At 40.0% G+C, this 23,957-nt stretch overlaps 1 protein-coding gene across 3 annotated transcripts in view; it reads right to left on the minus strand.

Annotated features, from left to right (window-relative positions):
- NAV3 (neuron navigator 3) overlaps nt 1-23,957 on the minus strand; it is a 1,137,481-nt gene that overhangs the window by 950,010 nt on the left and 163,514 nt on the right. Inside the window, exon 1 of one of the 3 annotated variants that reach the window (XM_057557694.1) lies at nt 4,388-4,403. The exons of the other annotated variants lie outside the window; for them this stretch is intronic. The gene's annotated coding sequence lies outside the window, so the exon portion shown is untranslated. Of the gene's footprint in view, nt 1-4,387; nt 4,404-23,957 lie in introns of those variants that run through there. 3 annotated transcript variants of the gene reach the window in all.

The raw sequence follows: 23,957 nt of genomic DNA on the forward strand, positions 1-23,957 counted from the left end.
TTTGCATGTGAGAAGAACATGAATTTTGGGGAAAGAGTGCAGAGGTAGAATGCTACGGACAATTGTGTCCTTCCCCAAATTCGTATGTTGAAGCCCTAACCCCCAATGCAATGGTATTTGGAGATAGGCCTTTTGAAGGTAACTAGGTTTAGATGAGGTCATGAGGGTGGGGCCCTCATGATAGGATTAGTGCCCGTATAAGAAGAGATACCAGAGGCTTGTTTTCTCTTTCTCTCTCTCTCCCTCTCTCCACCTGCATTCACCAAGAAAAGGCCATGGCCACACATCAAGAAGGCAGCTGTCTGCAACCCAAGGAGATAGCTCTCACTAACCAGACACTAACCCTGCTGGCACCTTGATCTTGGACTTGCAGTCTCCAGAACTGTGAGAAACACATTCTTATTGTGTAAGCCACCCAATCTATAACATTTTGTTATGACAGCCCGAGCAGACTAATACAAACACTGAAGTGTTATTTCTTATAGTTTCTATTCTTTTCCTCAAGAAAAAGAGGAATGAAAACTTAAAATGATAAGGTTAAATAATGAAGTCAATGGGTGATAAAAAGAGATTTGTTTATCCTTGGACTAAGCAAGTCAAATAGCATGTTTCCCTTATGACACAATAGTTACCAGTTATTAAACCATTTCTTTTTGTTATCAGTAGAAAAGAAAACAAACAAACAAACAAACAAAAACTACAGTACTGGTGGTGATCACTCTTCCTTCACCAAAGGGGACATTTCATTTATCCCTGCCTCTCCAGCATGTTCACTGTTCTCTGTGGCATGAAAATCTGATAAGGCTCGGAAAGGATAGAAAAACTTAACTTCAATATTTTCCTGCTGAGCTTGAGAGTGCTTTGCACACCCTAGCAAGATGAAAATCTCAGCTGCAGCATCAGAAAGAGAACACCTCACTTTATCCCTTCCTAAATTCCTATCTCTGTCAGCTAAGGAGCTCTACAGACGGTACTGATTAAGAAATTCGAGGTGGGTTTTCCTTCATGTTTAAAAGGATTATCTCTGAAACATAAGTTTGTTTGTTTCCTCCACCAGCTTTTTATAAATAATATCCCTTCATTATAATCAGTTTCTTTTTAATCTCCTTAAGCTGGAGAGCTTGAGGAATTTGATTTATTGACAACTTACCAAAAAATTGGTCATAGTGGAATACTGTTCATTATTATGTATGGAATAAACATATTGCTATGTAGCTGGAGTTTCAGAAGAAGGCTCATCTTGCACAACTACTCCTTGGATTGGGAGGCAAGAAAATAGGGAGGCAATAACACACTCTTAAGACATCCCACAGATGACCGTTTGCTTCCCAGCTGTGCCGTAGTATTAGCTGTTTAACTGTCAGTGAATCCACCTCTCTGAGGCCGTTTTCTCATCTGCAAAGTGGGTTGCACTATAAGTGTCATAGAATGTAGTGAGGAATTAAATAACATATGAAGAAGTCCTGCCACATGACAGGCATTTGATCACTAGCAGTTGTAGTTATTATAATAAGAACAATAATAGCTTTATTATTATTCTGCCGCAAACATTGACCACTTGGTGGCAGTTACCAGTCTCCTCCAAATCTATGGAAACTTAACAGTCCCCTGGGAGAATCCCTTAGGACTAACAATGTGCTCAAGATGGGAGGAGAACAAAAGACACCAGCAGAACACCCTCTGTAGTCAAAGTCACCCGCGGTGGAACAGGCTTGGAATTCTAAGAAATGGAAGCAACTAAAAGGAAACTCCTGGCCTTACTAAATAAGGATATTGAAATGTCCTCAGAAATGCTTATCAATGGGTGATTAAAAAAAAACAAAAAGTCTCTGGAGATGCTTATCTGAAATCATTATGGCAGAGGAAGGGCTATAAGAAAACTGTCAGAATGAGGCTGCCGGGCTTCCCTGGTGGCGCAGTGGTTAAGAATCCGCCTGCCAATGCAGGGGACACAGGTTCAAGCCCTGGTCTGGGAAGATCCCACATGCCGCAGAGCAACTAAGACCGTGCACCACAACTACTGAGCCCGCGTGCTGCAACAACTGAAGCCCATGTGTCTAGAGCCTGTGCTCCGCAACAAGAGAAGCCACCGCAATGAGAGCCCGCACATCGCAACAAACAGTAGCCCCCACTCACCGCAACTAGAGAAAGCCAGCACGCAGCAATGAAGACCCAACACAGCCAAAAATAAAATAAATTTTTTTTAAAAATTAAAAAAAAAAAAAAAGAATGAGGTTGCCATCCTTGGGAACCTGGGAAAAGAACTGCAATGAAGGGGGAGCCTTGGGTGAAGACAGCAAGGTACCAGTGTGAGGCCATAACCAGGGGGGGGAGCAGCAATGGCTCCCAGTGTCCAGTGGGACCCACAGGGAGGCAAACCTGCAGTACTGAGCTCACATGAGCCACCTCAGGGCTGTACCAAGAGAAGGGAAGGGCATGGCGGGGGAAGGTCTCGGAAGGGTGTAGGACAAGGTTGTTTCTATGGTTACCACTGTTACTATTCTGACCTCTTGATGCTCTGCCTTTTCTGAGTCTGGAATGGCCTGAGTCAGCATCAGACGTTGCTGTGAAGTATACATCTGTATATTGAACTTTTTCCTATTTATTTCCATTAATCAGTTCATTTACTATTCTTTTTCTGTATTCTTCCCCAATATACATCTGTATATTGAACTTTTTCCTATTTATTTCCATTAATCAGTTCATTTACTATTCTTTTTCTGTATTCTTCCCTAATGGATAAGAGGCAGCTTACAATAAAAAGTATACACACAGACACACAGTAGGGCCCCATTAACATAAGAAAGAACATGACCTAATATACAAAGGGAAAAGAAAAACTATCTGGAGGATATTTAGGATATATTTAGCCTACAATTAGCTACTCTGAGCTTCTGTAGTCAAAAGCAAAAAGAGAACTGTAACAGCTTTCATGGCATTCAGATAATATTGAAGATGCCAACAGAGGATACTGCTGGTGCTCACCCTTCCTGATCTCCACTTCTTCCTGAGCACATGGAAAATTACACCTCTTAACCCCTTTACAGTTGGGCAGGGGCATGAGACTGGTTTTGACCAATGAATTGTGAGCAGAAAAGACACATGTCTCTTCTGGATGAGGAACTGCAAGGCCCTGCATCTCCTCCACGCAGCACATACATTGACTGAGAGGAGCCACCAGCTCCCGGCAGCTTGGGCCACAGAGGAAAACAGCTACTCTGGAGAGTTCCCTGACTTTGTATGAGTGAGACGTAAACTTTCCGGGTTAAGCCACTGAAATTTTGGAGTTGTCTATGAACACAGCATGAGCCTAGCCTGTTCTAAATAAAATACCAAGTATGGTGCCTGACATAGAAGCCACTCTCTTACTTATCCCTTTAACCAGTAAAATAAGATGTGTGTGCTTTTCAAGAGCAATATAGACTTTTTCATGGAGCTAAATTCTTGAGAGGAATTTATTTCGTGTATCTTTAAGGAAAGAACAACAAATAATCTAGTAAAAAATGTCTTCAAATGTGTATAATACAAAGGGTAGAGATACTTTCTTTTATCTCACCGTTTAATAAAAAACAAAACAAAACAAAACAAAAAACAAACAACCTAGGCACAGTATTGCATTGTAATTCCTCTGAAGGATCCAAGGTAATATGGTTTAGGTAGTTTCTGGCAATCCAGGAAGATGCAAAGATGGGGCTGAGACAGAGGTCACAAGTCTAGACTGAAGAAGTATTTTGCTTGGCCTGCTGTGTTTGAACATTTTTTGAACTAGTTGCCAACATCAAAACACCAAGAATGTCCACATAAAAAAATCTTGATTTCTGGTTTCTCTTTTTTAAAAAAGTTAATTTTGGCAACACTGGGTCTCCATTCCCAAGTGGTGAAAAGTCAGCTGGAGTGGAGTAGCTGCTGCCCCCTTAGCAACAGCTTGTTCTTCAAGTCTCCAAAACCTTTCCTCGGCCAACGCATACCACTCATTTTCATTACCTGACTGGCCCTCCTGGGCATGTAGTTTATGACTCTAGGCTTAAAAGCTCTAGAACACTAGACCACCATAGAATCTTAAGGGCAGTGGTTTTGATAGTTTAGGGAACTGGGCTCCAAATCCTATTCCTTATTTTAAACCAATGAGCTCCAGCAGGAAACAAAAAGATCGCTGAAGGTGAAATGATTTGAGGAAGGCTTAATCATGTGTGAACAGGAAGGTGGGGAAACCATGGGGTTTAGGACAGTACTCTGGGCCTGAAGGGGGACCAGGGGAGGAAGTGGCCACAGAGAGAGCTGTGTCATGAGGAGGGGGACACCTGGCAGGAATAGTGATCTTCAGAGAAGGGACTCAACCAGAAGGCAAAGGAGAAACCAGGGAAAAGAACACCCCGACCTCACCTACCTTCTGCCTCTGGTCTCTTGTTGCTGCTTGTCTTGTCATTGGCTGAACCCAAGTGAAAGCCAGAGGGCAAAGCAATCCATTGATTTTGTTCATAGAGGCACCTCCTGGAGCACAGAGTAGGGAGGAAAGGGGCAATAAAAGGATAAGGAGGGGTCAACAGACGATAACCAGCATGGCTTTCAGGAAGAAATTTGGGGAAGAAATAGTTCTACTGCTATTAAATAGTAAATCAATAGATAGAAAGATATAGATAGACAGGCAGACTATTAATCTAGATAACCAGATGACTAGCTATATTAACTTGCTAGGGCTGCTATAACAAAGTATCATAAACTGGGTGACTTCAAGCATAGAGATTTATTGTCTCACAGTTCTGGAAGCTAGAAATCCAAGATCTAGGTGTCAATAGGGTTGTTTTCTTCTGAGCACGATGAGGGAGAATCTGTCCCATGCCTCTCTCCTAGCTTCTGCTGATCTGCTGCCAATATTTGGTGTTCCTTGGCTTGTATCACCCTGATTTCTACCTGTCTGCAGATGGCATTCTTCCTGTGTACTTGTCTGTCTCTGTGTCCAAATTTCCACTTTTTACAAGGACACCGGTCATATTGGATTAAGGCCCATCCCACCAATCTCATACTACTTTGCTTATCTACAAAGACGCTATTTCTAAGTAAGGTCACATTTATAGGTACTGGGGGCTAGGACTTCAACATCTTTTAAGGGGACATGATTCAACTATAATGCTAATTTGATTCTTAGACCAGTGGTTCTCAGCTGATGGTACATTATCAATTGTGGGATGTGACATTTACCAGATGGAATGAAGGGTTTTCATAAAACTTACTCTTACTTTGATTTGTGTTTTCTTACATCTTCCCCTTAACAATAAAATGTATGTAATTACATTACATTAATGTAATGTAATTTATTGTCTTTGTGTTTTCCAAGTTACTATAGCATTCGACTGTATGCTCTAAAGTATTATTTCTATTTTAAAACACTAATGTAATTACTGTTTTGGTTTGTTTGTAAAGTTTAACAACTCCCAGCAAAGTAAGTGCAATGTTTATTTCCTTTAAAAGGCATAAATTGTGTCTCCAATAGTAAAGTCCCTCTAAACATATAAATATCTTTTTGGAAAAAATGGGACCCGGGTTGCCTGATAAAGACAACTTGAGCTCTAATATTTGAAAAGTTATAAATTACTGCCTAAGATCCCTCTCAGCTCCATCTGATTTCTGTTGTAATACTAAAGATCAAAAATTGGACTTCAGATAGATTCTAAACAAACTCACACTTAAGAATGATGCAATCATCATTAAAATCACATATTTAAGGAAACTGATACTCAAACGATCTAGTAAAATGACCCTCTATAAGTACCAGAGGTGATTTTATGAACGACACCCAGATTCCTTTTGAGGTGCTGCTGCCAGATTTCTACCTTTATCAGAAAATGTCCTGCCAATACTTCTCCCCAAACCACATAGGCAATTGGGCAAGGACTTCCTTGAAAAAAATTCTGGAGAATTTCAACTCAGTCTGGAGTGGTGAAAGACCTCACTTCAAATATTTCAGTCATTTTAATTGAATATGCTATTTTAAGAAATAACTATGTCTGAGTACCTATTTTCATATTTTATTGCCATGTTCCAAAGCAAAGTCAAAGCCTAGTTATTTCCCCCCAGAGTATATTCTTTTGTCAGTCTCCATCCTCAGTCCACTTAGAGAGATCTTTGGGGATAGTACTTGGTCTGCCATTCATTCATTCACCCCCCTTGATTTATGGAGCGCCCACTATGAGCCAGACTCTCTTCGCCTTGCAAATTCCAAGGGCATTACTCTTAGTATTGCCCTCTTGGCCAGTAACTAGGACTGGCCTTCCAGAACATTAAAAGCTGCTCTAAATTCTTTCCCACTTCTGGTTTTCCTTTTTTAAAGGAGCTAGAAGTATTTGGGGACTATGCAAATGCTGAACACCATGGGGATTTTGTTGTAATTGTTTTCTAATTGCTTGTGAGAGATTTCACAAGATTCATGCATAAATAACTTTGGGTGTTTTCTAAAGGCTGAGTTCCAACATGATGGCTGTTCACTCATCCTCTTATGGATGGCTTTGGTACTCTCAGGTCTCAACTAGGATGCTAAATCAGTTTTAGAAGATATTTACGGCAATGTCCGATAGAGTAAAACATTGGATATAAGTCAACTAAAGTGGACATGAGCGTATAGGTGGGTCCTAGACCAGGAAGAAGGAATTACAGAGCAGATGCTGAGGCAGAAAGAAATAGGCAGAAATTCAGTTACCAAAACAAGTATCAAGATATGAAGTTGGACCCAGAAATAAGGCAGAAATTCACAAGGTCATAGTTGGGCTGGTATTAAGGAACTGTCAAGCTGAGTCACCTGCTGGTAAAACAAAGGCCCTTGGATTACTCCTGTCTTAACTCAGGATGGGCCTCGGAGCTCAGGTGGAGCTAATCCTGCAGAAGAGGTCAAGGAAGGGACACAGTACAGGTCGCAAAGCAGGCCCTGACTGCCCTAAACTTTCATTCATTGATTATCGGTTCCAAAATCTCACATGAACACCCACCTAAGACTTAGTTTGGGCTCTGCTTAGCACCAAAGCCAAAGGAGGACTTCTTCTTAGGCTCAGGAAAATATATAAAAATATTTTTTTGTGCATTTGACAAATGTATTGAGGGCCCACTCTTGCGCTCAGCATTCTGCTGCGGATAAAGTGATGAACAAGTCAGAAAGTACTTGTACCAGTGAAAGAATGGGAGGAGGTGGGGTCAGAGAGGAAAAGCAGAGAACAGATCATGCAGGGTGTATGCGCCAGGTCAAAAAGTTTGTGTTTTCTTCTTAAAGCAGAGGTTTTTAGACGGGTCAGTGATTGGTTCTGAGTTGGCTGGTTTCAGTAAATGTCACTTGGCCACCAAGCAGAAAATAGATTGCAGAAGGGCAAAAATAACACTGAGATAGCTTAAGTGATTTAACTTACCACATACCAGACACTTGGAAGTTATTGCAATGATTGCAGTGAGAGGTGTTGGTGCCTTAGACTAGGTAGTATGTAATGGAATAGTGATGTTTTATATATATATATATATATATATATATATATATATATATATATATATATATATATATATATATATATATGTAAAACCAATAGGATTTGTTGAAGGATGGATAAAGGAAGGTAGGAGAATAAAATATAAATCCAAGTTTTTGGCCAAAGCAGTTGGATGGATGGCTCTTGATACCACAATCTAAGGTGAAGAAGAGTTGTGAAGTTGTGAAGGAGTAGGTATGGAAGAAAATAATGATGGGTTCTACTTATAACATATTGATACAGAGATACTAGACATTTAATTGGAGCTTACATATACACCAAGAGTAGTAGCGGTCAGGGCTAAAGAGAACTTAAAAGCATGTCCTGGTTTTCTTCCTAGTTCTATTTTGACCTTGAAATGTCATTTAACTTTCTCCTATTTAATTTATTCATCAGTAAAATAGATATTTTTAAAGTACGTAAAATAGGACTTGCTACATATTTATCAATGCTTTAAAATACTTATTAAAACTTCTTTCCCTAAGACATCTGAATATGTGACATGGAATATCTTTATTTTTATAAAAATTAACAAGTAAACTGTGTAATAAAGATGAAAACACAAGTCTCTAATCTTTACAGAGTTCAAGTTAAAAAAATTAAGAAAATTATTTTTTTAAATTACCTAATGCTAATACTTATTTCTTATGAAATTAACTGGAAGTTACTGCACATAATTTTTTACTCGAATTGAAAGCATATTTTCACTTTAATACAAAAATAGTTACTGCCAAAATTAGACAGTTATGGGTATATAGCAGAAAATAACAAATTTGTAAACAATTTGGCATATGCCTATGTTCCAAATTTATATGAGCTCTGAATACTTCATACCTCCTTAAGACAAATGCATAGTTCATATTTAATTACCCTTTCTTCACATAGGTGCCTCTACATTTAAGCCCAGTCTGATAATATATACACATCCCATGTGTAGTAACAAATATTCATATGAATCATACCAAGGAGGCTATAAAAGAAATGACACCATTCTTTTTTTTTTCTTTCCTTTCTTCATGAGATCTTCCTCTAACTGACCACATAAAGATAAGAGTAGCCTGGTTGAGGCATGTTACTCAATTTGCCAAGATTGATTTAACTGCTCTAGCTGAGAGGCAGCTGCCATCTCTCTCTCTCTCCCGCCTGTTCACTGACCCATCGTCAAAAAAAGGAGGCTCCTACCCAGTGCCCTAGACCACTGAGACCAGCGTTCACATCCCAGATGTGGAAAATGGTACCGTTTCTACCAATCAGTACTAAGTGAAATATAGTACTCCAGAAAGCTAGAAGGTCCTTTTGTTCTGGTAAGGAAGTTCATGTGCAGTGTTTGAAAAAGTCTGCGGGGGCATGAAAAATGTTAAGAAGTGCCCGGGCGGAATAACATATCAGGCATCACAGACAGCTTGCGTGATTTAACTTACCACACACTGGACTCCAGGGGATTCTCGATTCACCATGGTTTATCACAAGATGAAGTCACTTCATCTATACATTATGATCCTGCATTCACTATTCTCTCTCTTCCTATGACTAAGAAGATATTTCTTTCTTCTAGGAAAAGAAAACAGAATCTTTTGGATAATATGCCCACACTTACTTCTCTCTTGCTGTAAAATGTATTATGTGTTTGTTTACATATGAATTCGGAAAAAAATTTCTGGTGGGCAAGTATTGCTATATGTAAAACAACGTTCAGAGACATTCCTGCTGCAAAAGTTTCTAAATTATTTAAGGAGTCTTTAATAACCAGAAATACTCTAAAATTCAAAGTCCTGTTATAGTATTACTAACTTTTCCTTCTTCTAAATATTGAACTATAACTGTGCTGGTATTATATGAAATCACATATGATGAGTTTAGAGGGCATCCTCCATTGTAATTGTCAGGATGCGTCACCTGGCAGTTTATAAGATTCTCCATTTCATTGGACCTTGGAGTGGCCTAAGACCTGGAAGAGCAAACACAACTTTTCTGTTTACAGAGCTTTTGTCAAGTTGCACCGTGATCTTTGTGGTCCCAGCACCAAAATGATGGGGAAAATGGAACCGGGATTATGTAGGGCATCTACTCCCACCCCACCTTTTTCCTTAATCAACTCATCCACATCTCTCTTCCCTTCTCACACTGTAGTCTCACCTTGAAGAATCTCAGTCAATCCTAAAGATTTATCTATTGCCTACCTATTGATTCCCAAATGTGTGCCTCCAGATCTTTTTCTTGACTCATCTCAACCTGGATCTCCACAGACACAAAACAACTTCACCAAAATGGAATTCGTCCTTCCCTTTCCACGCCCTTCTGTTCCTATATTCTCTATGACAGTACATGTCAATCCTGATAGAAACCTGGGTGTCATCCCAGACTCCTGCAAATCCTTCCTTCTACCCACAGCCATTCTCTGACTGAACCTGTTGGCTTGACTCTCAACATCTCTCGTATCTGTCCCCATACACAGCTACAACAATAGGATTTGTACATACAGGTACAGTTAGGCATAAAAAAGAGTATGGCCAGATCGACTTGGGTTCAAAGGAGGTTAGGAATGTCCTCGTGGAGAGGGTGATCTTTGAGCTGGGGCTTAAAGCGAGGTACGCATGGAGGCCATTCCAGGCAACATAGGGCTGGACAAGACACAACTGCAAGCCTTTCAGTTTCGTTAGAACATAAAGCTAAGTGTTAGGGGGAGAACTTGGCAAGAAAGGAAAGTGAAGCAGTAGGCAGGGCCTTGGGAGTGTGGGTCTGTTCGTGTAGGCAGGTGGGAACCACTGCAGGGACTTAAACAGAGGAAGGACAGAATCAGACTTGCCTGGTAGAAAGCTGTGCAGTGTGGAGGGTGGATGAGCAAGCCTGTAAGAGGAGACTGTCGCTATAATCCAGGTGCAGGGGAGGCCGGTCTGCACTACGAGGGTAGCAAAAGGATGACAGCGACAGAGGCAGTGGTGAGGAGCAGGACCCTAGCCGCACTCTGGTTCGAGCTACAGCAGCTCTGCCATCTCTGGCATATACATTAAGCTTCCACATAAGCTTTTCATTTGAAGAAATGTTTCTGCAGTTTGAAAACCTCTATCTTCAGGGTAAAACATGGCCCACGGAGCCCTCAGTCCTATGACCTCTGCCCAGCTACTCCCCTTCTTCTCTCTCCACGCTGCCCGGCCCTCTGCCTCCAGCTACAGGAGATGCTGCTGGTCTCCCCACATACCGCGCATGCTCTTTCTTGCCACTGTGCCTCTCTGCTTGATGTGCTCATGCTCTCCCTATTCCCTTTGCCCTGTGTAGCCACCACCTCTTCTAAGAAGCCTTCTCTGATCCCCTCAAACCCTAAACTTCCATCCCTGCCCCAGCACATCCTACATCCTCTGAGATCAGAATCTTCTCACTCCATAGTGATCCTCTGAGCATTAATTACACTTCTTTTTTAATCCAGTGCTTAACACAAATGGGCTTTTCTTTTTAATGTACTTTTCATTTGAATGGTTTTTAGTTCTTAGCTCCCCAAATAAATCCCAAATCCCTGGGAGCAAAGTCAATGGCTTTCTGGTTTTTGTTTGTTTATTGTAAAGGAGGGAAGATGTATCTTTCGTCACACCTGGCTATATACACTGTACTTAGCAATGAGTTTTTAAATTCTTACTGATTTAATTATCTTCTATTTCTCTCCCTCTCTCCTCTCTCTTCCGCTCCAACACATTTTTAGCTCTCCAAATTACATTAAATATTTGATGTCTTTGTCGTCCACGTCACAAGAGCAGATTACAAGTAACATGATGTTACAATGAAATTATTTCCCATTTCCCATTCTTCCACTGACAGATGTTCAAGACTCTGCGCAAGGTTTACAACAGACATATGCTACACCGCTATGGACTGAATTGTGTCTCTCCAAAATTCATATCTTGAAGCGCTAACCTCCAATGTGACTGTATTTGGAGGTGGGGCTTTCAGGAGGTAAATAAGGTTAAATGAGGTCATAAAGGTGAGGTCTTAATCTGACAGGACTAAAGATATAAGAAGAAAAAGATCTTTCTTGCTCTTTCTCTCTCTCCTTACACACACACACACACACACACACACTCACACACGTACACACCAAGGAAAGGCCACGTGAGGACACAGTGAGAAGGTGGACCTCTGCAAGCCAGGCAGAAGGCTCTTGTCAGAACCTAGCACCCTGATCTCAGTTTTCCAGCCTCCAGAACTGTGAGACAATAACGTTCTGTTGTTTACCACCCAGCCTATGGTATTTTGTTATGGCATCCCGAGTTAACTAAAACATACACCAAAGTCAGGGCTGTCGGAAAACTTCAGGGTAAAGGGTTCCAGACTGAGCAGAGCTTTTGGCATGAGGAATACATTTGGAATATAATCCTGGATACTAAATGCCATCACACTTTTCCAACCTGAAAATTCACACCCTTATAAACTCAACACAGATAACAACAGATAATATAGGCTTAGATGAGAAAAGAATAATTTTATATATAAATTCTCAAATAGAAAATTAAAATGCTTAAGAAAAAAAAAACAGTTCTTGAAAAGACAGTTAATTCAAATGTCTTCTTTCCTTGAAGGTCAGTCTGTTGTTTCATTCTTCCTAAATGACAGCAATCAACTCTCAGTGGGTAATAGGCACTTTGTTACTTTCAAATTATGGGAAAGAGGTTGTAGTTCTCATGTAATAGCATCACAGATATCTAAGGCCATGCAGAAAATAAATAATGTTGGGATGAGATTGGTTCAAGATGGCGGAGTAGAAGGACGTGCTCTCACTCCCTCTTGCGAGAACACCAGAATCACAAGTAACTGCTGAACAATCATCGACAGGAAGACACTGGAACTCACCAAAAAGGAAACCCCACATCCAAAGACAAAGGAGAAGCCACAGTGAGACAGTAGGAGCGGCGCAATCACAATGAAATCAAATCCCATAACTGCTGGGTGGGTGACTCACAGACTGGAGAACACTTATACCACAGAAGTCCACCCACTGGAGTGAAGGTTCTGAGCCCCACATCAGGCTTCCCAACTTGGGGGTCTGACAATGGGAGAAGGAATTCCCACAGAATCAGACTTTGAAGGCTAGCAGGATTGGATTGCAGGACTTTGACAGGACTGGGAGAAACAGAGACTCCACTCATGGAGGGCAAACACAAAGTAGTGTGTGCATCAGGATCCAAGGGAAAGGAGCAGTGACCCCATAGGAGACTCAACCAGACCTACCTGCTAGTGTGGGAGGGTCTCCTGCAGAGGCAGGGGGGTGGCTGTGGCTCACTGTGAGGACAAGGACACTAGTAGCAGAAGTTCTGGGAAGTATTCCTTGGCGTGAGCCCTCCTGGAGCCCACCATTAACCCCACCAAAGAGCCTGTAGGCTCCAGTGCTGGGTCACCTCAGGCCAAACAACCTACAGGGAGGGAACTCAGCCTCACAAATCAGCAGACAAGCAGATTAAAGCTTTACTGAGCTCACCCCAACAGAGCAACACCCAGGTCTACCTACCACCAGTCCCTCCTATCAGGAAGCTTGCACAAGCCTCTTAGATAGCCTCATTCACCACAGGGCAGATAGCAGAAGCAGAAGAACTACAATCCTGCAGCCTGTGGAACAAAAACCACATTTACAGAAAGACAGACAAAATGAAAAGGCAGAGGGCTAGATGTACTAGCACCAGATGAAGGAACAAGATAAAACCCAAGAAAAACAACTAAATCAATTGGAGATAGGCAACCTTCAAGAAAAAGAATTCAGATTAATGATAGTGAAGATGATCCAGGACCTCAGAAAAACAATGGAGGCAAAGCTCGAGAAGATACAAGAAATGTTTAACAAAAACCTAGAAGAATTAAAGAACAAACACCGAGAAGGATTAAAGAACAAACAAACAGAGATGAACAATACAATAACTGAAATGAAAAATACACTAGAAGGAATCAATAGCAGAATAACTGAGGCAGAAGAACGGATAAGTAACCTGGAAGACAGAATTGTGGAATTCACTGCCACGGAACAGAATAAAGAAAAAACAATGAAAAGAAATGAAGACAGCCTAAGAGACCTCTGGGACAACATTAAACGCACCAAATTCGCATTATAGGGGTCCCAGAAGGAGAAGAGAGAGAGAAAGGACCTGATAAAATATTTGAAGAGATTATAGTCGAAAACTTCCCTAACATGGGAAAGGAAATAGCCACCCAAGTCCAGGAAGCACAGGGAGTCCCAGGCAAGATAAACTCAAGGAGAAACATGCCAAGACACACCATAATCAAACTGACAAATATCAAAGACAAAGAAAAATTATTAAAAGCAACAAGGGATCAAAAAGAGACATGCACTACAATGTTCACTGCGGCACTATTTACAATAGCCAGGACATGGAACCAACCTAAATGTCCATCAACAGATGAATGGATAAAGAAGATGTTGCACATATATACAATGGAATATTACTCAGCAATAAAAAGAAACAAAATTGAGTTATTTGTAGTGAGGTGGATGGACCTAGAGTCTGTCATACAGAGTGAAGTAAGTCAGAAAGAGAAAAACAAATACCATATGCTAACACATATATATGGAATCTAAAAAAAAAAAAAAAATGGTACTGATGAACCTAGTTGCAGAGCAGGAATAAGGAGGTAGACATAGAGAATGGACTTGATGACATGGGGTTGGAGGGCGAAGCTGGGGCAAAGTGAGAGTACCATCAACATATATACATTACCGAACGTAAAATAGTTGGCTGGTGGGAAGCAGCAGCATAACACAGAGAGATCGGCTCAGTGCTTTGCAATGACCTAGAGGAGAGGGATAGGGAGGATGGGAGGGAGGGTCAAGAGGGAGGGGATATGGGAACATGTGTATGCATATGGCTGATTCACTTTGTTTTGCAACAGAAACTAACACAGAATTATGAAGCAATTATACTCCAATAAAGATCTATTTTTTTTTAAAAAAGCAGCAAGGGAAAAATGACAAATAACATACAAGGGAACTCCCAAAAGGTTAACAGCTGATTTCTCAGCAGAAACTCTACAAGCCAGAAGGAGGTGGCACAATACATTTAAAGTGAAGAAAGGGAAGAATCTACAACCAAGATTACTCTACCCAGCAAGAATCTCATTCAGCTTCGACGGAGAAATCAACAGCTTTATGGAAAAGCAAAAGCTAAAAGAATTCAGCACCACCAAACCAGCTCTACAACAAATGCTAAAGGAACTTCTCTAAGTGGGAAACACAAGAGAAGATAAGGACCTACAGAAACAAACACAAAACAATTAACAAAATGGTAATAGGAATATACATATCAATAATTACCTTAAATGTGAATGGATTAAATGCTCCAATCAAAAGACACAGGTTTGCTGACTGGATACAAAAACAAGACCCTTATATATGCTGTCTATAAGGACCCACTTCAGACCTACGGACACATACAGACTGAAAGTGAAGGGATGGAAAAAGATATTCCATGTAAGTGGTAATCAAAAGAAAGCTGGAGTAGCAATACTCATATCAGATAAAATAAACTTTAAAATAAAGAATGTTACAAGAGACAAGGAAGGACCCTACATAATGATCAAGGGATCAATCCAAGAAGAAGATATAACAATTATAAATATATATGCACCCAACATAGGAGCACCTCAAACATAAGGCAAATGCTAACAACTATAAAAGAGGAAATCAACAGTAACACAGTAATAGTGGGGGATATTAACACCTCACTTACACCAACGGACAGATCATCCAGACAGAAAATTAAAAAGGAAACACAAGCTTTAAATGACACAATAGACCAGATAGATTTAACTGATATTTATAGGACATTCCATCCAAAAACAGCAGATTACACTTTCTTCTCAAGTGTACATGGAACATTCTCCAGGATAGATCATATCTTGGGCCACAAATCAAGCCTTGGTAAATTTAAGAAAATTGAAATCATATCAGGCATCTTTTCCGACCACAACACTATGAGATTGGAAATCAATTACAGGGAAAAAAACGTAAAAAACACAAACACATGGAGGCTAAACAATACGTTACTAAATAACCAAGAGATCACTGAAGAAATCAAAGAGGAAATAAAAAATACCTAGAGACAAATGACAATGAAAACAGGATGATCCAAAACCTACGGGATGCAGCAAAAGCAGTCCTAAGAGGGCACTCCTACCTCAAGAAACAAGAAAAATCTCAAACAATCTAACCTTACACCTAAAGGAACTAGAGAAAGAAGAACAAAGAAAACCCAAAGTTAGTAGATGGAAAGAAATCATAAAGATCAGAGCAGAAATAAATGAAATAGAAACAAAGAAAACAATAGCAAAGATCAACAAAACTAAAAGCTGGTTCTTTGAGAAGATAAACAAAATTGATAAACCTTTAGCCAGACTCATCAAGAAAAAGAGGGAGGGGACTCAAATCAATAAAATTAGAAATGAAAAAGGAGAAATCACAACAGACACTGCAGAAATACAAAGGATTGTAAGAGACTACTACAAACAACTATATGCCAATAAAATGGACAACCATGAAGAAATGGACAAATTCTTGGAAAGGTACAATTTTCCAAAACTGAACCAGGAAGATTTACAAAACATAAACAGACTAATCACAAGTAATGAACAAACATTTGGAGAAGAGCTAACACCTATCCTTCTCAAACTCTTTCAAAAAATTGCAGAGAAAGGAATACTCCCAAACTCATTCTATGAGGCCTCGATAACCCTGATACCAAAACCAGACAAAGATACTACAAAAAAAGAAAATTACAGACCAATATCACTGATGAATATAGATGCAAAAATCCTCAACAAAATACTAGCAAACAGAATCCAACAACACATTAAAAGGATCATACACCATAATCAAGTGGGGTTTATCCCAGGAGTGTAAGGATTCTTCAATGTATGCAAATCAATCAATGTGATACACTATATTAACAAATTGAAGAATAAAAACCATATGATCATCTCAACAGATGCAGAAAAAGCTTTTGACAAAATTCAACACCCATTTCTGATAAAAACCCTCCAGAAAGTGGGCATAGAGGGAACCTACCTCAACATAATAAAGGTCATATATGACAAACCCACAGCAAACATCATTCTCAATGGTGAAAAACTGAAAGCATTTCCTCTAAGATCAGGAACAAGACAAGGATGTCCACTCTTGCCACTATTATTCAACATAGTTTTGGAAGTCCTAGCCATGGCAATCAGAGAAGAATAAGAAATAAAAGGAATACAAATTGGAAAAGAAGAAGTAAAACGGTCACTGTTTGCAGATGACATGATACTATACATAGAGAATCCTAAAGACGCCACCAGAAAACTACCAGAGCTAATCAATGAATTTGGTAAAGTTGCAGGATACAAAATTAATGCACAGAAATCTCTTGCATCCCTATACACTAACAATGAAAGATCAGAAAGAGAAATTAAGGAAACAATCCCATTCACCACTGCAACAAAAAGAATAAAATACCTAGGAATAAACCTACCTAAGGGGGTAAAAGACATGTACTCAGAAAACTATAAGACACTGATGAAAGAAATCAAAGATGACACAGACAGATGGAGATATGCACCATGTTCTTGGATTAGAAGAATCAATATTGTGAAAATGACTATACTACCCAAAGCAATCTACAGATTCAATGCAATCCTTATCAAACTACCCATGGCATTTTAAACACAACTAGAACAAAAAAATCTTAAAATCTGTATGGAAACACAAAAGACCCCGAATAGCCAAAGCAATCTTTTTTTTTTTTCATTTTTAAAATTAATTAATTAATTAATTTTTGGCTGCGTTGGGCCTTCTTTGCTGCGTGTGCGGGCTTTCTCTATTTGTGGCAAGCGGGGGCTACTCTTCATTGTGGTGCACGGGCTCCTCATTGTGGTGGCTTCTCTTGTTGCAGAGCACGGGCTCTAGGCACACGGGCTTCAGTAGTTGTGGCACACGGGCTCTACAGCACAGGCTCAGTACTTGTGGTGCACAGGCTTAGTTGCTCCGTGGCATGTGGGATCTTCCTAGACCAGGGCTGGAACCTGGGTCCCCTCCATTGGCAGGTGCATTCTTAACCACTGTACCACCAGGGAAGCCCGCCAAAGCAATCTTGAGGGAAAAAAACGGAGCTGGAGGAATCAGACTCCCTGACTTCAGACTACACTACAAAGCTACAGTAATCAAGACAATATGGTACTGGCACAAAAACAGAAACATAGATCAATGGAACAAGATAGAAAGCCCAGAGATAAACCCACGCACCTATGGTCAACTAATCTATGACAAAGGAGGCAAGGATATACAATGGAGAAAAGACTGTCTCTTCAATAAGTGGTGCTGGGAAAACTGGACAGCTACATGTAAAATAATGAAATTAGAACACTCCTTAACACCATACACAAAAACAAACTCAAAATGGATTAAAGACCTAAATGTAAGACTGGACACTATAAAACTCTTAGAGGAAAACATAGGAAGAACACTCCTTGACATAAATCACAGGAAGATCTTTTTTGACCCACCTCCTAGAGTAATGGAAATAAAAACAAAAATAAACCAATGGGACCTAATGAAAATAAATGATATTGGAAAGTTGAAACTCCATCTCAGCACTAATTAAAACCACTCTCTTGGGCGTAGGCACAGGGGGGAAAAATAAAAGGAAAGACATCTCAAAAGTTTTCTTCTTGTGGACCAACAAAAATTTTGTAACTTGTAGAGTTTCTAGTGCAAAGGTGTGATAGAGGCTATCTAGCCACAGAGAGCTGAAATGCCTTCAATATAACTCTTGACAGATAACGTAGCATCCTTCTCTTGAGTACAAACTTGTTAACTTCTAAGTCAGCCAATTCTATTGTTGAACATTAAATCTTAGGATCTGAGGTTTAACAAAAACATGTTAAGGAAAAAAAAACAACCTTCTTTTGCAAATTCCCTCTGAAGCAAGATAAAATGATGATTCTGTGGCTGTTACATCCCCACAAATGTCCTTCAAGTATTTCGAGAGTACAATACCAGTCATGCCCAGTTAAACATAGCCTATTCCTTCTGGCCTAAATCTTTTGTATACTCATTTATAATGGTAAATTTCTCAGTTTTATGACATTGGGAAGAATTTCAGGCTATGTCTTATCATTTTAATAAATAAGACTATGAAAGTGATTAACAGCTTTTAAAATAGTTGTCAGCAGAGCTTGGTGCTTTTTTTTTTCTTTTTTTTTTTAGTAAACTTGCAATGAAAGAAATGAGAAATATGCAGTAGTGTGTGTGTCATGGGAGAAGAGAGATTCTCACCTTCTCTTCTTTAGTTTTCCCCTTAATCATTAATTACTCAGACCAACTACAGAACAATTCCACATGGCAGGTGGGCGCAGGGGAAGAACCACAGATCCCCTGAAAAATGAACACATGAGTTTATTGTCCACTGGATTCTCAAAGGAGCCCAAGAATCCAAAAAGGTTAAGAATCCCTGAGGGAAAAAGCCGTCAATAAACCTAAGACTCTAGAATCAAAGGGGTTAAATGTATTAACAGTCAGCAAGTTGGTTCAGAGATAGAAATAAAGAGATTTTATTGGGCTGTCAACCTCTGTAGACAATGGAAGGTGTTTGTTCGGTTAACTTTTCCAAAAACGACTTCCTGCCAAGCAGTGGGCTGCAACGCTCGCTCACAATAGTCTGCACTTCCCACACAAGCCGCTGAGAAAACCCTGATTTCCGTGGACTGTTTCTGAGTGGTGCTATTATATTACAGTCGAGAAAAGGAGTGGGAGGAAGGAGGGAAACACTGCATTCAATTCTCCTGCAATCTATTTTTAACATGCTTGAGAAGGTTTCGAGCTATTAATGTAATGAGGCTAGATTTAAAAACAAAAAAAGAGCAGTAGGGCAGCAAAGGCCCACCGTGGAGGGAGTGGTGGCTGATTCCTTAAGGATGCTAGCAGTTATTTCAGTATCACATGGATGTTCACAATACTCACCACCTTACATTGAATTAGAGGAAATCTTGATAAAAAGCAAATGTGTAATATGAATGACTTAAGCTTCTCCCCGATTATGTTTTGGTGTTTTATAACTCTCTGCAGTCCATCTACTGAATTCTATGTTTCACAGGCTTATCAGGGGAAATTTCTACAATCCTCCAGCCTGGTATTGCTCTAGGTTCTTTTTTTTTATGTAAAAAAAATAAAATACAAATTTGATCACCATGGCTAGGATTCAGGACAGGTATTGATTGCTAAAACACCGAAAGAACAGCTTAGCTAGGGTAGCATCATTCAAGGTCAAGATGTACCAAATTTTATGACACCATGGTGGCTACACAGTAATGCTCTGCTGTTAAACTTCGAAACGACAATGCAATCAACAGCCACCACTTAGTACAAAGTGGAAACCTTAGGTGTAATATTTTTTAATCATTTTTGCAAGTTCTCCCTCTCTTCATTTTCCAGAAGACCAGCTTGTCAGCCTGACTACTAGCGAACTAAGCAGGTATTAATTAAGAAAATTATAATAGTAGTCATAATAGCAGCTAGAATTTGTTAAATGCTTGATAGTGATAATATACAATACTGAGCACTTTACAAATGGCATCTCGTTTAATCCTTGTTTCTCCCATTTACAGATGACACAAGTGAGGTTCAGAAAAGTTAGCTACTTGACAAGGCAAAACTGCCAGTAAATGGTGGAGGTGAAATTTAAATCAAATTCCATCTTTCTCCAAAGTCCCAGGTTCTTAACCCCTGTACTATATAACTTTCATCTATAGCTGTGGTCCACCATGTGACTCACAAGAAACTTACACCAAGCAAGATAAATCACTTTCTTCTTAGAAAAATTTACCTGGCACTGAGTCTCAGAATTCACTGCTCAGCCTCTCCAGTCTCCCAGTGGAGGTGAAGATGGGGGAAAAGAGGAGGTAGATGAAAGGAGAAAACATGTCATCCAACGCCTCTCATCCTGCATGGCTGGCATCTTACTTTTCCTTGGTCATCTCAGTCGTGAAGCTAACACTCAACCTAGGAGAAGCAGCTTCATGCAATTACTCCAACTCCTCTAAGTGGAGTTTAGTAATCTGCCAAATACCAAACCATCCTACTGGTATTGTTCCTGCTATTATATCGGTGACTGGTACCCTATAGAATAGACAAATGACATTTCTTAACCAGGGGGCTATTTGTTAGGTTACTTAATGTTCTATGTGTCTTTTATTTTCTTTTATTCTCTTTATTATAAATGAAGAAGTGCATAACTTGAACTTGTCTTAAACTTCAGGAATAATTAGAAATGGGAATACTCGGCAACACTTCAGCATGAAAGAGAGGAGGCTGAAAAAAAAAAATGAAGATTGCCCAGATTCATACAGAGACTTATGGAACAGATTTCTGGGATGTGATTCTCTTACCCAGTCTCGATTCTCAACTCTCAGCTTCTCAACTTTCTCTCCTTGGCCCACTTGCCTTCTGTTTTGAGCCTCCTTCTACCCACAGATCCTTACGCCACAATATAAGCTAGAACAAAAATTATGCTTACTGATAAATGGACAATTTCAACAAAATTAAAGGAAAAAAACCCTGAAATTTCTATGTGTAGTCAAAACAATTTTTAAAAGTTGTTTTGTTTTCATTACATAAATCATATATATTTATTATGGATAATTTAGAAAACAGAGAAAATATAAAGAAAATGAAAACTACCCATATTCATAGAAAGTGGAGATAACCACTATTAATATTTTCTGCACTTCTTTTTGATATTTATTTTCTGTATAAGTTGATGAATTCATTCATTTAACAAAAATTATTGAATAGCTACTATGTATCAGGCAATGTTCTAGGTGTTGAGGACTCAGCAGTAAAGAAAACAGGCAAAAACTTCTACCTGATGGAACTTATATTCTGGTTGGGGAAGACAAATGATAACCCCCCGCCCAAATGAGTAAATTATATAGTATATTAGAAGATGGCAGGTGCTGTGGAGAAAAATATAGTGGGGAAGAGGGATCAGGTGTATTGGACTGGAATGAGCGTTGTCATTTTTAATTAGGGGGTGTCAGTCACTACGAAGGTGACATTCTAGCAAACCTTGAAGGGAGCAAGAGACAAATCCATACATATATCTCACAGAACAACCTCAAACTAACATGGAAAACCAAAATTAGTATTTATTTCTTGTTCAGTTTTGTTGGTGACCTGGGGTAGCTTTGTTGCAGGTGGCAGTCACTGGAGTGGTTCTCCTCTGCATGTATCTTATCCTTCTCTGAGACCAGGAGACTATCAAAGGTTTTTTTCTTTTCATGACAATGGCAGGAGCACAAAAGGCAAGAGCCACAACTTAAGCATATTTTAAGCATTGGCTTGCACCATGGATGCAAACATACCATTTGCCAAAACAACTCATATAGCCAAGCTCAGGGTCAAAGTGGCAAGAGATACTCTCTTATATGGAAAAGTGGAGGTGAAGGAATAAAGTGAATATTTTTAAACAATAATCTAATCTATCATAGTCCTCTCTATTGTTCACAAATAGTCATATTCCTTTCATATGCAAAATAAACTCCCTCCCATCTCAAGTCCCCCTCCCAAATCTCATCCATCAGATAACATCAGACTCAAAATCCAGGATCTCACGACCTATTTAATGTCTAGATGTGCCTCCTCTTTTTCAGAGACCCATGATCTAAATGGACAAACTATCTCCCGTATCTCATCCAAAATACAATAATGGAATAAGGATAGGATAACCACAATAAACAATCCCATCTGAAAAAAGGGAAGAATGAGAGGCACCTGTCACTCAATGATCCCTAGCACTTCAGAAAGCCCACGATAAATGTGTTGCCATGTTCTTTTGCAGAAAGAAAATGTTCCTTGATTTGGTCCAAGTTCTGATCCCTGGAAGTCTCTGCCTAGTCCATTATTCTCCAGAACTGTTGACAGAGCCCTGCATGAGTGAGGTGGAGAGCCTTCCTGTTACATTCTTTTCCTTGGCCTTCTGACAAGCACATTGGAAAATATACCACTCTAGGATCCTGAGAAGCCTTCTCAGCCTGCTTCCTGCCACAGAATGTTACGATGTCATGTTTATAACTCATGTCGTCTTAGTCCCTTTTAGTCCAGGCTGAGGTTAGCCCAACACAATATGCTCAAAGACTCTGGGGATATTTCCATGTATTTGATTCTAATCAAGGTCATTTGCCAAAAACCACATCCACCATTCTTCTTGAGACACATCCCTCTTTCTAGACTCAGTTATAAGTACTTCAGGCACATCAGCTTCTGTAAAGCACACAGTGCAATACAACAATCATTATTTCTCAATTACAAGTTTGCAGGTCATTTGGGGCAGCTCTGCTTCAGCATGTAGATTCGCATTACGGGGAAGCTGGCGTGGCTCTGCTCCATGTGTCTTTTATTCTCCTCCTGGGACCACCAGACTATCCAGAGGTCATGTTTTGCTCATGGCAATGGAAGAGAAGCGTGGCCTGCGAGTGCACTCTGGGAGTGAATGAAGGGATGGGAACACAGACATCTAACCTCCTTGGCCCAGATGTGCCACATCCCGTCAGGTCCCGTTCCACTTTACCAAACCCGTGACGAGGCACCACATGCAAAAGGACTGAGAAATGCAGTCCCTGGCTGGGAAGCTGCTTCCCAACAACAACGCTACACTGTGGAAGGGAAGCTCAAATCTTCAGAACCCAACTGGCCTTTTCTGCCACGATAGAGAAACATTTCACTATATAGCCTTATGTAAAAGAAAACACGTTAAGAAATATATACAGGGGCTTCCCTGGTGGCGCAGTGGTTGAGAATCTGCCTGCCGGTGCGGGGGACACGGGTTCGAGCCCTGGTCTGGGAGGATCCCGCATGCCGTGGAGCGACTGGGCCCGTGAGCCACAATTGCTGAGCCTGCGCGTCTGGAGAGGCCGCGATAGTGAGAGGCCCCGCGCACCGCGATGAGGAGTGGCCCCCACTTGCCGCAACTGGAGAGGGCCCTCGCACAGAAACGAAGACCCAACACCGCCATAAATAAATAAAATAGTGTTTAAATAAATAAAAATAAAAATAAAAAAGCCAGCTTGTATATCACCTGCTCTTTAAAAAAAAAAAAAAAGAAAGAAATATATACAACATAGGGACCTCTCTCGTGGTCCAATAGTTAAGACTTCGCCTTCCAATGCAGGGGGTGCGGGTTCGATCTCTCGTCGGGGAGCTAAGATCCCACATGCCTCGCGGCCAAAAAACCAAAACATAAAACAAAAGCAATATTGTAACAAATTCAATAAAGACTTTAGAAATGGTCCACATCAAAAAAAATCTTTAAAAAAAAAAGAAATATATACAGTATAATGTCATTTCTATGATCTATAGAGAGAGCTCGATGTTGACGTAGATGTAGATAAATAGAGAAAAAATCTGGAACTATATATTGACAGTGGTTACTGATG

Source organism: Balaenoptera acutorostrata, chromosome 11, assembly GCF_949987535.1.
Source record: "Balaenoptera acutorostrata chromosome 11, mBalAcu1.1, whole genome shotgun sequence".
Lineage (NCBI taxonomy): Eukaryota > Metazoa > Chordata > Mammalia > Artiodactyla > Balaenopteridae > Balaenoptera > Balaenoptera acutorostrata.